General features: G+C 41.0%; 1 non-coding gene across 1 annotated transcript; it reads left to right on the top strand.

Annotated features, from left to right (window-relative positions):
* TRNAL-CAA lies at window positions 6,140–6,223 on the top strand. The gene has a single exon. It is a non-coding gene; the product is annotated as a tRNA-Leu (tRNA).

Genomic DNA, 13,815 nt, shown 5'->3' with positions numbered 1-13,815 from the left:
GATGTGCCGCCGCCGAATAAACCTCGTCTTCACCGCAGGAGGGGGGTATCAGGGTGGAGTAGTCAAACCCGATACTTGCCCCCCTGCGACTACGGGTTCACTGGAATATGTCGTCCTGCCGGCGCTGAGCGAACCGAGTGTTAGGCCTCAGGACCGAGTCCGAGTCTGGCGAGTCTGAGAGCACCACCTTCCCCTTATCCGTCATGTTAACTGTGGCGGATGAGAGCTCTAGGTCGTCGGCAGCGCGTCTTTTTTGATGATGACGCCTTCGATGGGAGGGCCTTGGTCGAGAGGACTGTTGAGAAAGTCTCTCAAACACTGAAGGTTTCGCCGTTCCGGTGCATTGGTAGTCGGCAAGGACCGTGTGGATGAGTCTCTCGCAGTGGCACTGAGGATTCACCTCTTGTATAGTGCGTTTGCGAGTTAAGTATTCCCTGAGGTCTTCTGTGGGCAGTTGGTGACAACCCCCAGCCTCAGAAGGGTCGCTTGGGTGAGTGCACGGGGGGTCTTTGGAAGTGCCCTCTGGTGCGCGTTGAACGGAACGTTTTGGTGTTTGGGTTAGGCGATCTCGCCTTGCCGGGCGAGTTCTCGCGTCCGGGCGAGTTCTCGCGTTCGGGCGAGTCCCAGTATGTAGGCGAGTTTCAACCCCTCGCTTGAACGAGCGAGTTCGTGAGGTGTCGCCTACTTTTCCACGTTTATCCGCCAAAAGATTATGGCGAGGCTCGTCAGCCTTTTAGGATTCGCCTATCAGGGTAGGCTCGTTTGCTCGAGGTGAGTTATTCGCATCAGGGATGTGACCTGAGAAACGAAGTCCTCCTGAGCGGGTGGCCCTGCCTTCCTTGGTCGGATCTCCTGATTTGGAGAACCTCACGACGTCGGGCAGTTTGCCTTCTCGTCTAGTGTTTCTCGAGCCTGTATAATGATTCAGGCCTTTGTGAGAAACGGAGGTTTGGATTTCCTGTCTGACGGGTGTCTGCCGTCGCTGTTGGTTAGCTCTCCCAGCGAGGAGAGTATTACCGTGAGCTGTGGCAGTGGAGTTTGTGCCAGAGTGAACTGGCGCTTGCTCCGGGATAGGTGTCTGTGGGGGCTGCTTGGTGACCCATTTGGCAGACTTTTCCTCCTTACTCTCGATCGCCGTCTGGGCCTAAATCGATTGAGAGGGAGCAGGTTCCCCCGATGAGACTCGGGTGGAACCTTCAGGTGCGGAGGCTTTGACCGTTTGAGGTCGTCCTCGGCACACGACTCGGTGGCGCTTGCGGGAAGCATCGCCACCAGAGGAGGAAGAGGACAAGTACTCTTCATACTTGGCCTGGTCGAATTCAATCTCTAGGGACTCCACAGTCGTCCCAACAGCAACTTCATCAAATTGAGCCACCACCATTTTATTCGAAGAAACAGCTTCTCCCACTGTGGTCGTCATCTTCTGTAGGGTGAAAAATTTGATTTCCCGGAAACAGGGAGTTTTGTTTGTATTGATAAGAAAGCTTATTACAAACTAATAATCAAATGATTACAACAGAAGCAGAGGGAATGCCCTCTTTGTTTTTGTGGGGACTTTCGGTGGCTATAGGATGCTTCGCTCGATGCTCGTGTCGAGTCTGCTTCCCTTGGACCGTTCGAATGAGGTTGCTGGGGAGCTTCAGTACGCAGTAGAAGCTCGGGTCGATAGAGTTCGGGTCTTCTAGTTCGCCGGCGATCGGGGCTCGGAACTAGGAAGTGGTGCTGCAATGCAAGGATTATGCAGAGAGCTTTTGGTTCAATCAGCTGATCCCACTATGAACAGATTGCTCAATCGCTGGAACAGCTGAGTCTCTTCTTCTTGACCTGGAAGAAAAGCTGAACTTGAACCTCTTTTTCTTATAGCTGGAAGAAGCCCTTAAGTAGCGGAGAGACGGTCTGGTCTTTCTTCGACTCATGGGATGTGACCATGTCTTGTCGAGAGACGTCCCGTTGCTTTTCTGAAATCTGAGTGGTCATTCGAAGGATTGTGTTTTATGTCATATCACATGGGAATAGGAAGGCCTTTTCTTGTACGTGAAATAATGGCTGCCTACTACTCAAGTGGCTTGGGTCAGCACGCTGCTGGATCCAGCTCTTATCTTGAACTGGGGAGACAAGCCGCATTTATGAGCGCGCAGGTAGATCCGACGCCTGTCTGATCATTCGCACCGTGAGTAACTGTCCGTTGAGCTTGGGACATTGCGCCTTCCCTTTTCTTGGTTAGGAAAGGTGGGGGTAGGTACACAGTGTTCGAGCTGGTTTGACTGACTTGCCGAATGTAGCATGAATTCGGCTCTTTGACTTAGATGGGCGAAGTGAGCTGCATTTACGGAAGTGCAGGCTTAATTCGGCACTTGTCCGATCATTCGTACTGTGTGCGGTCGTTCGGTGTGCCTTAAGCGTGGTGCCTTCTCCTTTCCGGTCCGGAGAGGCTGTGAAGTAGGTGCACAGTACTCGAGTGGGTCTGGCCAAGTTGCCGAGTATCGGCGGATCCGTCTCCTGACTCAGACAGCCGAGGTGAGTTGCATTTATGAATGCTCAGGTCGACTCGACACCTGTCCAGTCTTTCGTACCGTGCGTACTGTGAGCGGCCGCTTGACGGTCTTGGAGTACTGTGCTTTCTCCCTTCGGGTTAAAAGAGGCGGGAAAGCAGTGGGTTCGGGCGGTTCGCCGAATGCTGGCGTACTCCCTCCTTGACTCAGACAGTTGAGGTGAGCTGTATTTATGAATCGTTCGGGTTGACTCGACACCTGCCCAGTCCTTTGTACTATGAGCGGCCGCTTGACGGTCCTGGAGTACTGTGCCTCCTCCATTCGGGTCGAGAGAGATGGGGAAGCCCGCCTCAGCATGTGGGGTAGCAGATGTGTGGCCCTATTGACGGTCTCGAGGTTTGCTGGCGGATTTGATTGTAGACCTGCTCGGGCGAGTTGCGATTCGCGTAGCTCTGGGCGACTTCACAATACAGGCGGATTCCTTGTGAACCTATAGCGGTATTTTTTACCGTCTACAGGAGTTTAATGAGAAGCAATCTCTTCATGGTTCTTACATATCTATCATTAAGAAAGAGGAAAATTATTAGCACCAAAGATCTCGTGTGCAATGGTTAAAAGAGGGTGATGCAAATACATCCTTCTTTCATAAAACAGCTTCCTTCCATAGAAAAGCTAATTTCATAGCTTCTGTTAATTATCAAGACAAAGATTTTATTGGAGATAAGGATGTCTCCAAAGCTTTTTTCTAATATTATCATGATTTGTTTGGTCATACTAATAATAAACACATGCATATTGATTGGTCTGCCCTATATCCTGAACAAGAGAATAATCTGTTATCCCTTGAAGATCAATTTTCTGAAGTTGAAATTAAAAGTGTTGTGTTTGGTATGAATGAAAATAAAGCCTCAGGACCTGATGGTTTCTCTATGGCTTTCTATCAAACTTTCTGGGATTTGATTAAGACAGATCTTGTTGCTCTTATGCATTTTTTTCATGGCAACCCATCCCATATTCATAGAGTCAACAAAGTCTTTATCACTTTGGTCCCCAAAATCAAGGACTGTTCTAAGGTGACTGATTTCAGACCTATTAGCCTTATCAATTACCTTTTTAAAATTTTCTCTAAGATTTTGGCAAATAGGCTGTCTTATCACATGTCATCTTTGGTAGCTTCTACACAATCTGCTTTCCAAGCTGGAAAATCTACTCTTGATTCTATCCTACAAGCTAATGAAATGATTCATGCTTGTTCAAAAAAAAGAAGGAAGTTGCTATGTTTAAGATTGATTTTGCTAAAGCTTTTGATTCTATAGACTGGGCTTTTCTCATTGATCTGTTGCGAGCTAGGGGCTTTGGTAATAGATGGTGTTCATGGATTCTTCAAATTATTTCATCCTCTTCTTGTGCTATTCTTGTCAATGGTTCTCCTACAAAGTTTTTTCCTTGTAAACGAGGTATTAAGCAAGGTGACCCTTCATCTCCAATGTTATTCAATATTGCTGTAGATGTTTTGAACAAAATGATTATGAACAATGCTGAGGAGGGTCTTTTGTCATCTCTTGGACTTAAGCTCCCTCTCAATCTTTTGAGGATACTTCAATTTGCTGATGATACACTGCTTTTTATCAAAAGCTCCTTACATGATATCTCCATTATTAAAACTATTCTCTACATTTTTGAGGACGTATCTGGTTTGAGCATCAATTACTCAAAATCTTCTCTTATATATTTTGGCAATATCCATCGCAAGGCTCATGCTCTAGCATCTTCTCTGGACTGTAAAGTTGACCAACTTCCTATCAAGTATCTTGGATTACTTCTCAAATATTGCAAACTATCAAAATCAGATTGGCAACCTTTGCTAGATAACCTCTATAGGAAACTAGCATCTTGGAAGAAGAATACATTATCTTATGGAGGGAGATTGGTCCTGTTAAATTCAGTCATTACTTCAGTTCTTTTATACTATATGTCTTTTTATAAGCTACCCAAATGGCATGTTAAAGACATTGATAAAGTAAGGACGCATTTCTTATGGACAGGAAAGACAGACACTAATTCTTTCAAATGCCTAGTTAACTGGAAAAAAGTCTGTTTAAATAAAGATGAGGGAGGCTTGGGAGTTAAGGATATTTCTTTGTTCAATTCTTCACTTTTATCCAAATGGCTATGGAAGTGTTTGGATAGAAATTCAACATCTGGTAATTTTCTTCACCATCTTTATGTTCACAGAGGTACAAATTTGCAGGCCACACTCTTCAAGTCATCTAATTCATCATTCTGGAATGATGTTTTATCCAAGAAGGATGCTTTTTTTTCATAACATAAAATGGTTGATTGGTTCTGGAGAGGGCATAAGATTCTGGGAAGATAAATGGATTGATTTCAATAACTTAGCTAGCATTTTCCCTGAATCTTACAAGTTAGCCTTTTCTTCTAATGCAACTATTAGAAGCCAAGGTTTTTATATTGATAATGAGTGGCAGTGGCATTTATTGATGAGAAGAAGCATTCTTCCTAGTGCTCAAGCAGAGAAAATTGATCTTTTGAATCTCATCAATGACTTTCATGCTTCTAATATCTGTGATCAGCCTACATGGACTCTCACCTCTAATAGACAGTTCTCGGTCAGATCTTTTTACAAATTTCTTATAAGGAGAGGTATTAAGCATCCTCTATACAAAGTCATTTGGAATGCAATTATCCCCTCTAAAGTTCGCATCTTTCTTTGGATTCTCACACTAAATAAACTGTGTACTAAGGAGATTCTTCAGCTTAAGGGCTGGAATGGAGATTCCCTTTGTTTTTTTGTGGACTTGACCTGGAAACCAGAGAACACTTGTTCCTTTCTTGTCCTATATCCAAGAAAGTTTGGCAGCACTTCAGGAGCTACTTCTTACCTTTCACTTGGCCTAATACTTTGGAGGAGCTTATGAGTAGGATTGAAACTCTGAGAGGAATGGAAGGTTTTCTTTGGAGAAGCATTTTTGCCTCTGTTTGTTGGAGTTTATGGACTTGGAGGAATAAATGCATTTTTGACCATATTCAGTTCTCTGTTAAGTCTATTATTAACTTCACAATATCTTTTTTAAATGACTGGACAGGGTCTGGAAGTGGAGTTGCAGCACGGAAAATTAAAGCTAAGCTGGAGAAAAACCCGATTATCAGAAGCATATGACAGCTTATAAGTAATGGGACTGTGAATGTCAGTTTTTTAGCATATGTACATAAGAAAAGTTTTTTGTAGTTTTCTTGAGATTTTGTGGTTATTGGGTTATAGAAAGTTTAGTTTCTTGTTACTATATATATGGCTGGTTTTGGTTCTTTCTTATATCTGTGTCAACGGTGAATGACGGCAAGGCTCTCTCTTTATCTTCATGGATGTTTGAAAGAAGAAAGTCATATATCAGTAGTCCTGAGAAACTATCTTTTCTATCTTCCAATTCTTGGATATATTTAATATCCTTTTTTTGTAACTACTTTTTTTGATTAATACAAATGATAGGGTATATCTCTTGTTTTTCTTCAAAAAAAAAGGAAGCTACATTGCTTATCTATATATCTTGGAGTTCATTGTTTTGTGTAGGCCGGAGTTCAAATATTTTACAAAAACATATAAGTAAATGTTAGCTCCTAATAACGAAGTCAGGATGGCCGAGTGGTCTAAGGCGCCAGACTCAAGTTCTGGTCCTCGTGAGAGGGCGTGGGTTCAAATCCCACTTCTGACATTTTGATTTTTTTTTTCCTAAAATTTGGCTTGGGCTCAAATCCCACTTTTGACGGCTTTTTTTCCCCCTCCATTCTTTCTACCTTTCTTCTTTTCTTTGTGCTTTTTTGTGCATAAACACCCTCTGAAAATCTTTTCATATCTTTTAATATCCCTCTCCAAAAGTTCGTACTTCCGCGTACATCATCCAATCTCTCGTAACTCCCATACCCTCGCCCCGGCAACAAATGACAAGAATGGTTACAAATTATTCTTTGACTAATGGATCCAAAATCCTAATGGAGACCCATGGTTGGAAAAGAAGGCAAAGAGTGATAAAATAAAGGGATTTTTGTCTTTTACCCTAAAGTTTTACTCCAACTTTATTTTAAACCCACCTACTTTCATTATGATCCATACACGCAAAGTACAACTCCCACTTATTTCTAAACCCAAAGTATCAAATACACCATGTCTATATACTGTATACAAAAAAATAAAAGATAAATCCCAAAATTACCCTCCTTCTTCTTCTTCCTACGTAATAATAACACATGACTCAATTCTCTCTTTCTAATTGGCCTCCTCTTTCTAATTCTCCTCTCTCAGAAAAAAAAAACCCCCAAATTTTCTAGGGTTTTGATATTTTGCAATGACGTCCAATGCCAACTCGCGTGTTTCTCTTCGTTAGATCCTCCGTCGAAAGGGGCGACAACAGCGGTAGTGGGACAACTCAGTCCACTTGAAGCCGACCAATAAGGAACAATCTGTTGCTTCAAGTTTGAGGATCTCCATGGATTTTGATGTTGGTTATGTCTACAACTTATTTTATTATTATTATTGATTTTGTTTAGTGATAATAAAGTGACATTCTTGGTATTTAGTACAATGGATTTCTTTTTATTATTTGAGATTTAGACAATAATTTCTATGATTTGAGAAAACTTGAGTTTTCTGATAGGAAATTCATAGATACCATATGCTAACATTCTAAAATTTTAGTTTTTTGGCAATAGCTTGTCAAAGATGTCTCGTTCTTATAAATTGATGAGTTTTTGTCAAGATTGTGCTTCAAGAAAGAGTATGTGTATAACAATTTTGCTCGTATATACCTAAGTTTTGGTGACTAGGTTGATGCTTAGGTATTTGATGGAATGACAAAAGGGATATAGTTATTTGGACCACAACGATTGGCGGTTATGCAATATTGTGGTTGGTTGAGGAGGCAATAGAGGTGTTCGATGAAATATCCAAGAGAAGTTTGGTTTTGTGCATCGCCATGATCTTAGCCCACTGCTATACCTTGTTACGCCCTCTGGTTGCTCCTTGTCGTTCTCTATTATCGCCAACACCCAACATAATGCATAGCTACCCCTCAATAAGAAACCATTCGTCAACGCACACTAACTTTTCAACCAAATACCTAAGAGAACCCCCACTCTTGGCATTCGATCAGATCTTCGCATTGCTATCACATTGCAACCCAAACAGCAAATCAACTACAGCCTGCAATATGATGTACCAAGTAGTATTCAATGTATCGCGTTGTTTGAAATTCTTTATATTATGTATATATAGATGATTTTTGTGTATATTGTATTAAATGCACTATCCAATATATCATGTTGTATCAAATTTTCTATTAGAAATTTATCAGGGTATCTATTAGAAATGTATACAAAGTATATATTATAATAAATGTATCAGATTTTCTTGTAGTAAAAAAATATTGACTCAATTTTTTTGTATCTCCAGATACAATAACGAGCTATATTTTAGAAATCACTACTATAAAAGCTTCTATTATTAATGGTTTATTTAATGACTGTTACTAATAGAGCATAAAAGAAACAATTATTATGATGAACATTCACATTTTTTTTAATAGAAACGGTTTTGTGAGGATGTGAGTGTATTATTTATTTAAAAAAAGGAAAACTTAAAAGTTTCGAGATGAAGTCAAAATTTTACTTGGACGGCTAATAAAATAAATGGCTGGAAACCAAATTAACTTTATAAACATCGAAAACAAAATCGCCCCCAAAATCCATCGCTCCACCAAAATCCGTAGGCCCCAAAATCCGTCAGTCGGCATCTTCGAGCTCCATTTAGCCGCTGAGATCTACCCTCACCCTCGCCTCTGTAATTGATCCTCGCTCCACCAACTCCAACAATATTTACCCTTAGCCGACATCAAAAACTGAATCGCCCCTCACGGAAGCCCTAGCAACTCCGGCCCCAAATCTGAGCATCATCGGCTACCTTTTACAGAGAGAGAGGCGAGATCTTAGCGAATTCATGTGCATAAAGAGAGGATTTCGAGAGATCTGCAGGCCCTCACCCCTTCCCTCGAGATCAAACATCGATTTGATCTTGAGAAGAGTGAAAATATCACTTTGCTGAGGTTATTTACTTCTGTTCTTGTTTCTTTAACGAAACAAGAACCCTAGGCCTTCTTCACGATGAATCTAGATATGTGATTCAGCGGTCCACAGATCAAAGCATCCCTGGTACAGGCAAAAATCTCATGTAAGCAGCAACCGATAAACAATTTCTGCATGTGTTTCTAGGAGATCTCTTTTTTTTCGTTATATCGAGTAATCTTATAAAAAGATTAACTCTTTTGAATCTGTGTAAATGATAAACGAGTTGTAATGAGTTCAACAATGAAAATGATTTCCGACACAAACAGCAGGTACATTCTAATTTTTCATTCATCGATCTCTTTTTATCATTGTTATCGCTTGTTACTAGCAGTAGCTTTGGGAAGGCTGCACATTTTTAGCTAAGGACTTTAGGCTAAATTTCATATGATCTCTCTCTCTCTCATCTACATTTTCAGTTGCACTTATCATTTGTCAAACTTATTTACTAGTGCATGTCTGTTAGAATGGGGGTGTAGATCAAACCTCATTTTTCTGATGAGGAGCGCCGGCGAGGAGCTCTGACGAGCTCGATATCGACGCAGGCGAAGCCACAGGCGAGGTCCAGGCAATCTTTGGCAGCACAGGTGAGCTCTGCGTTCTAACCCCGAGCTCTACGTTCGAACCCTTTGACCTCTGCGTTCTTTTGGCGGATCCGACCTCTGCGTTTCCCCCCGACATTGGCGTCCAAGCGGGCCGCTGGCGACAGGCTGTCGCCCGCCCATCTATTCCACCTATAAAAGATCCCCCATCGCCTAGGGTTTCGGTGGCTGAAGCTTTCCCCCTTTTTCGTTTCTCTCTGGTGGCGGCGGAAAACCCCAAATCGCAGCAGCGATTTTAATTCCCAGCCTTCAACAGTGGTTGAGGGGGATTAAAGAGAGAGAGAGAATTAAATAGGGGTTTTATATATTGGGGTTATTCATTTATTCTCAAGAGAGAATTGAAAGGGTTCATACCCTTTAATTATTAACACTGTAGCTACAGTGTTTATTTTGAGAGATCTCAGTTTTGAGATCTGCTCTTGATTTATAATTTCTTGTTTGATTAATAAGAAATTTACTGTGTGGCTCCCGAGGACGTATGCAGTTGCCGAACCTCGTAAATCTTGGTGTACTTTTTTCTATTCTGCGTTTCTGTTGCATTAGGAATTTAGAATTTATGTGTTAAATTCCCAACAACTGGTATCAGAGCGTGAAACGATCTAGAGGAAGTCAGATTCAAGTGGGAGCCATGGCCGCAGATGAAGGAAAAATGAGACTTGAGAAATTTGATGGAACAGATTTCGGATTCTGGAAAATGCAGATAGAGGATTATCTGTATCAGAAAAATCTGTATCAACCACTATCGGGGAAGAAGCCAGATTCTATGAAGGCAGAAGAGTGGAACCTTCTAGATAGACAAGCCCTCGGAGTTATCAGATTGACGCTGACTCGTAATGTTGCGTTCAACATAGCGAAGGAGAAGACCACGGCGGGTCTTATGGCAACACTCTCAAACATGTATGAGAAGCTATCAGCCGCGATCAAAGTTCATTTGATGCGGCGGTTATTCAATCTGAAAATGGCGGAAGGCGCGTCAGTAGCATAACACCTCAATGAACTCAATACGGTTACAACCCAACTGAGTTCAGTTGAGATTGAGTTTGATGAGGAAGTTCGGGCGTTGATACTTTTGTCTTTCCTACCAGAGAGTTGGAACGCTACAGTCACGGCAGTGAGTAGCTCGTCGGGAAACAATAAGTTAAAGTTCGACGACGTTCGTGATTTGGTTTTCAGTGAGGAGATCCGACGGAGAGAAACGGGTGAAGCTACAACCTCTTTAGTATTGCATACAGAGTCAAGAGGTAGAAATTTAACCAGGAACGGACGAGGAAAATCAAACTTCAGAGGTAGATCAAAGGACAGGAGGTCCAAATCAAGGAATCCAAGCAACAGCTCGAAGGCTATCGAGTGTTGGAATTATGGAAAGACCGGGCATTACAAGAATCAGTGCAAGAGTGCACAGAAGGAGAAGGAGGCAAAGGCAGAGGTGAATGTCACATCCACTTCAGGAGGAGACGACGCATTGATATGCTCTTTGGAGAGCAAGGAGGAATCTTGGGTGTTAGATTCAGGAGCATCGTTCCATGCTACCTCTCAGAAAGAATTCTTCGAGAAGTATACCCCCAGAAATCTTGGATACGTATATCTTGGTGATGATCAACCATATGCTATTGTGGGAAAAGGCGTGGTAAAAATTAAGTTGAACGGGTTAGTATGGGAGCTGAAGGATGTCAGACATATTCCTGACCTGAGAAAGAACTTAATATCCGTAGGCCAGTTGGCTGGCGAAGGATACACTACGACCTTCCATGGAGATGATTGGAAGATCTCAAAGGGCGCAATGATGATTGCCCGAGGCAAGAAGACTGGTACACTGTATATGACAGCAGGTGCACGTTGTTTGATCTCAGTTGCAGCAGGCAATGAGACTTCAAAGTTATGGCACCAGAGACTCGGTCATATGAGTGAGAAGGGGATAAAAGTCATGCACACGAAGGGAAAACTCCCAGGACTGAAGTCAGTAGAGATGGATATGTGTGAAGAATGTATAATTGGAAAGCAGAAGAGAGTCAGCTTTCAGATAAGTGGCAGAACCCCCAGGAAAGAGAAACTAGAGCTCGTTCACTCAGATGTGTGGGGACCAACAACCACCGCGTCCATTGGTGGAAAACACTACTTCGTGACTTTTATCGATGATCACTCTCGGAAAGTGTGGGTCTATTTTCTGAAGCATAAGTCAGAAGTATTTGAGGCTTTCAGGAGATGGAAAGCTATGGTCGAGAATGAGACCGGTCTGAGAATAAAGAAGCTCAGGACCGACAATGGCGGTGAGTATGAAGATACCGGATTCAAGAAGTTCTGCTATGAGCACGGGATCAGAATGGAGAGAACCGTGCCCGGCACGCCTCAGCAAAATGGTATAGCTGAGCGGATGAGCACGGCTTTAATAGTAACGAATTATTTACAACAGTTTTAACTATTGTTAATGTATTAGAAATGGTCCATACCGTTACTAAAAGACCTATAAGCAACGATTGGAACCATTGCTATAAGGGGCTTTTGTAGAAGTGAATAAAAAGCTACACTTCTGCGATAAAGAGCTACACAACTATATAAGGAGCTATACTTTAAAAATATGGTGTTATTTTGGCATAAAGTGCTATGTTTTACTCACACATTATATAAACAAGACTAAACATATCAATTATAAAGAATTGAAGAATTAACACACTATATACATGGTCATTCATTTTTATTGGTAAAAAATTTATCAATTCATGAATTTTTTAATTTTTTAAAGACAATAAAGAGCTATACTTTAGCATTAAAGAGCTACACTTTTGGAATAGTATATACTATTTTGCATAAAGAGCTACACTTTTTATTATAAGATTTTACACTTCAGTATAAAGAGCTACATTTTCCCCAGAAATTGTATAAACCAGAGTGGACATGTTAGTTATGTAAATAATTGTTCAAAGAACACATTGCATACATCATCATACATTTACATTATTCAAAAAACTGATTTGATTTATTTTCAGCTTGAGAATATCTGGAGTCAATAAAGAGTTATACTAGCTTTAGGGAGCTACACATTAGGCATAAAGAGCTATATTATTGTATAAAGAGCTACATGTTTATAATAAGGTGCTACACTTTAGTGTAAAGAGCTACACTTTTCCCATAAATTGTATAAACGAGAATGGACATGTTGGTTATATAAAGAATTGATCAAACAACACATTATATATATCGTCATACATTTACATTGTTCGGAAGAAAACTAATTCGATTTATTTTCAATTTGACAATAATGAGCTATCATTTAGCATTAAAGAGCTATACTTCAGGTATAAAGAGCTATACTAATGTATAAAGAGCTACACTTTTAGCATAACAGAAAATCAGTAGTATCGTTATGTGCCGCAAGGGAGTTCCAGAAGGAGTCTTTGCACTCACCATTTGTGTTTGCAGTAGTGAATAAGGGATTCATCAGTTCTGTGAATAACATTCCATAATAGTTAAATTCCCTTTTGAAGGAGTTTCGTGACATCATGCCTGAAGAGCTTCCCGCTGGATTGCCTCTGCTTTGAAATATTCAGCATCATATTGATCTCGTACCTAGAGCCACTCTCCCTAATCTTCCTTATTACATGATGAGCCCAGCCGAACATGAAATATTGCGAAAGCATGTGCAGGATTTATTACAAAAGGGGTACCTTAGGGAGAGCATGAGCCCATGCGCAGTGCCAGCCCTCCTGGTGCCTAAGAAGGACAGGACTCGGCGGATGTGTATTGACAGTCGGGCTATTAATAAAATACACATGATGTGGGGAAAAATAATATACGAATTTGATTCATAAGAAGTCCTAGCCGAGGAGTTAAAAAAACAAATGGAGAAAATCAATGCTAAGTCCAAGGTGGATGCTGATCGATGCAAGAGAAAAAAATTATTTATCAATGAAGCTACTATTCTAACAAATATAAGCTCGGGGTCGAGCTTCTTTCAACAAGGGGAGACTGATGTAGGACGATTAACGGACGATTTTATGGAGAATTTCAACAATCATGAGCTAAACAGATTTATATGTATTGTTAACTTCCGAACAAGCATATCTTTCAATCGGGATGGCGGATTCTGACATGTTATATATGTAGATCGCCTATCTCGATGAGACGGAGCCAATCAAATTGTCAAAATTTTAAAATCTCATTAGAAATACCCACTTTTGGCTGAAATCAAAAAATAATCAGCCTTTAGTTTATTTTTAGTATTAAAGTTAGAGTTAATTTAGATTAGAAAATAAATTCAATGTTAGAGTCAAATTAGATTAGGAAACAAATTCAATTTTGATTCATGATTTGTTTCCGCTATTACAGTGAGTCTTTTTAGGGTAGTATTTGATATTTTTTTGTAATTTTAGTCTTACCACTAGTAAAAAATATTAAAAAACATTAGCGACGGATCGCATCTGTTACCAATACTCATTGGTGACGGATGCGTTCCGTTGCCAATGTTTTCCCGTCATCAATGAGTATTGGCGATGGAAAAACATTAGCGACGGATCGCATCCGTCGCCAATGAGTATTGAAGGATGTATGTGAAATAGTATTGAAGGATTTCGATCCGTCACAAATGAGTATTG

Source organism: Asparagus officinalis, chromosome 10 (genome assembly GCF_001876935.1).
Source record: "Asparagus officinalis chromosome 10, Aspof.V1, whole genome shotgun sequence".
In the NCBI taxonomy this organism is placed as follows: domain Eukaryota; kingdom Viridiplantae; phylum Streptophyta; class Magnoliopsida; order Asparagales; family Asparagaceae; genus Asparagus; species Asparagus officinalis.
This window is presented reverse-complemented; position numbering and strand designations above follow the sequence as displayed.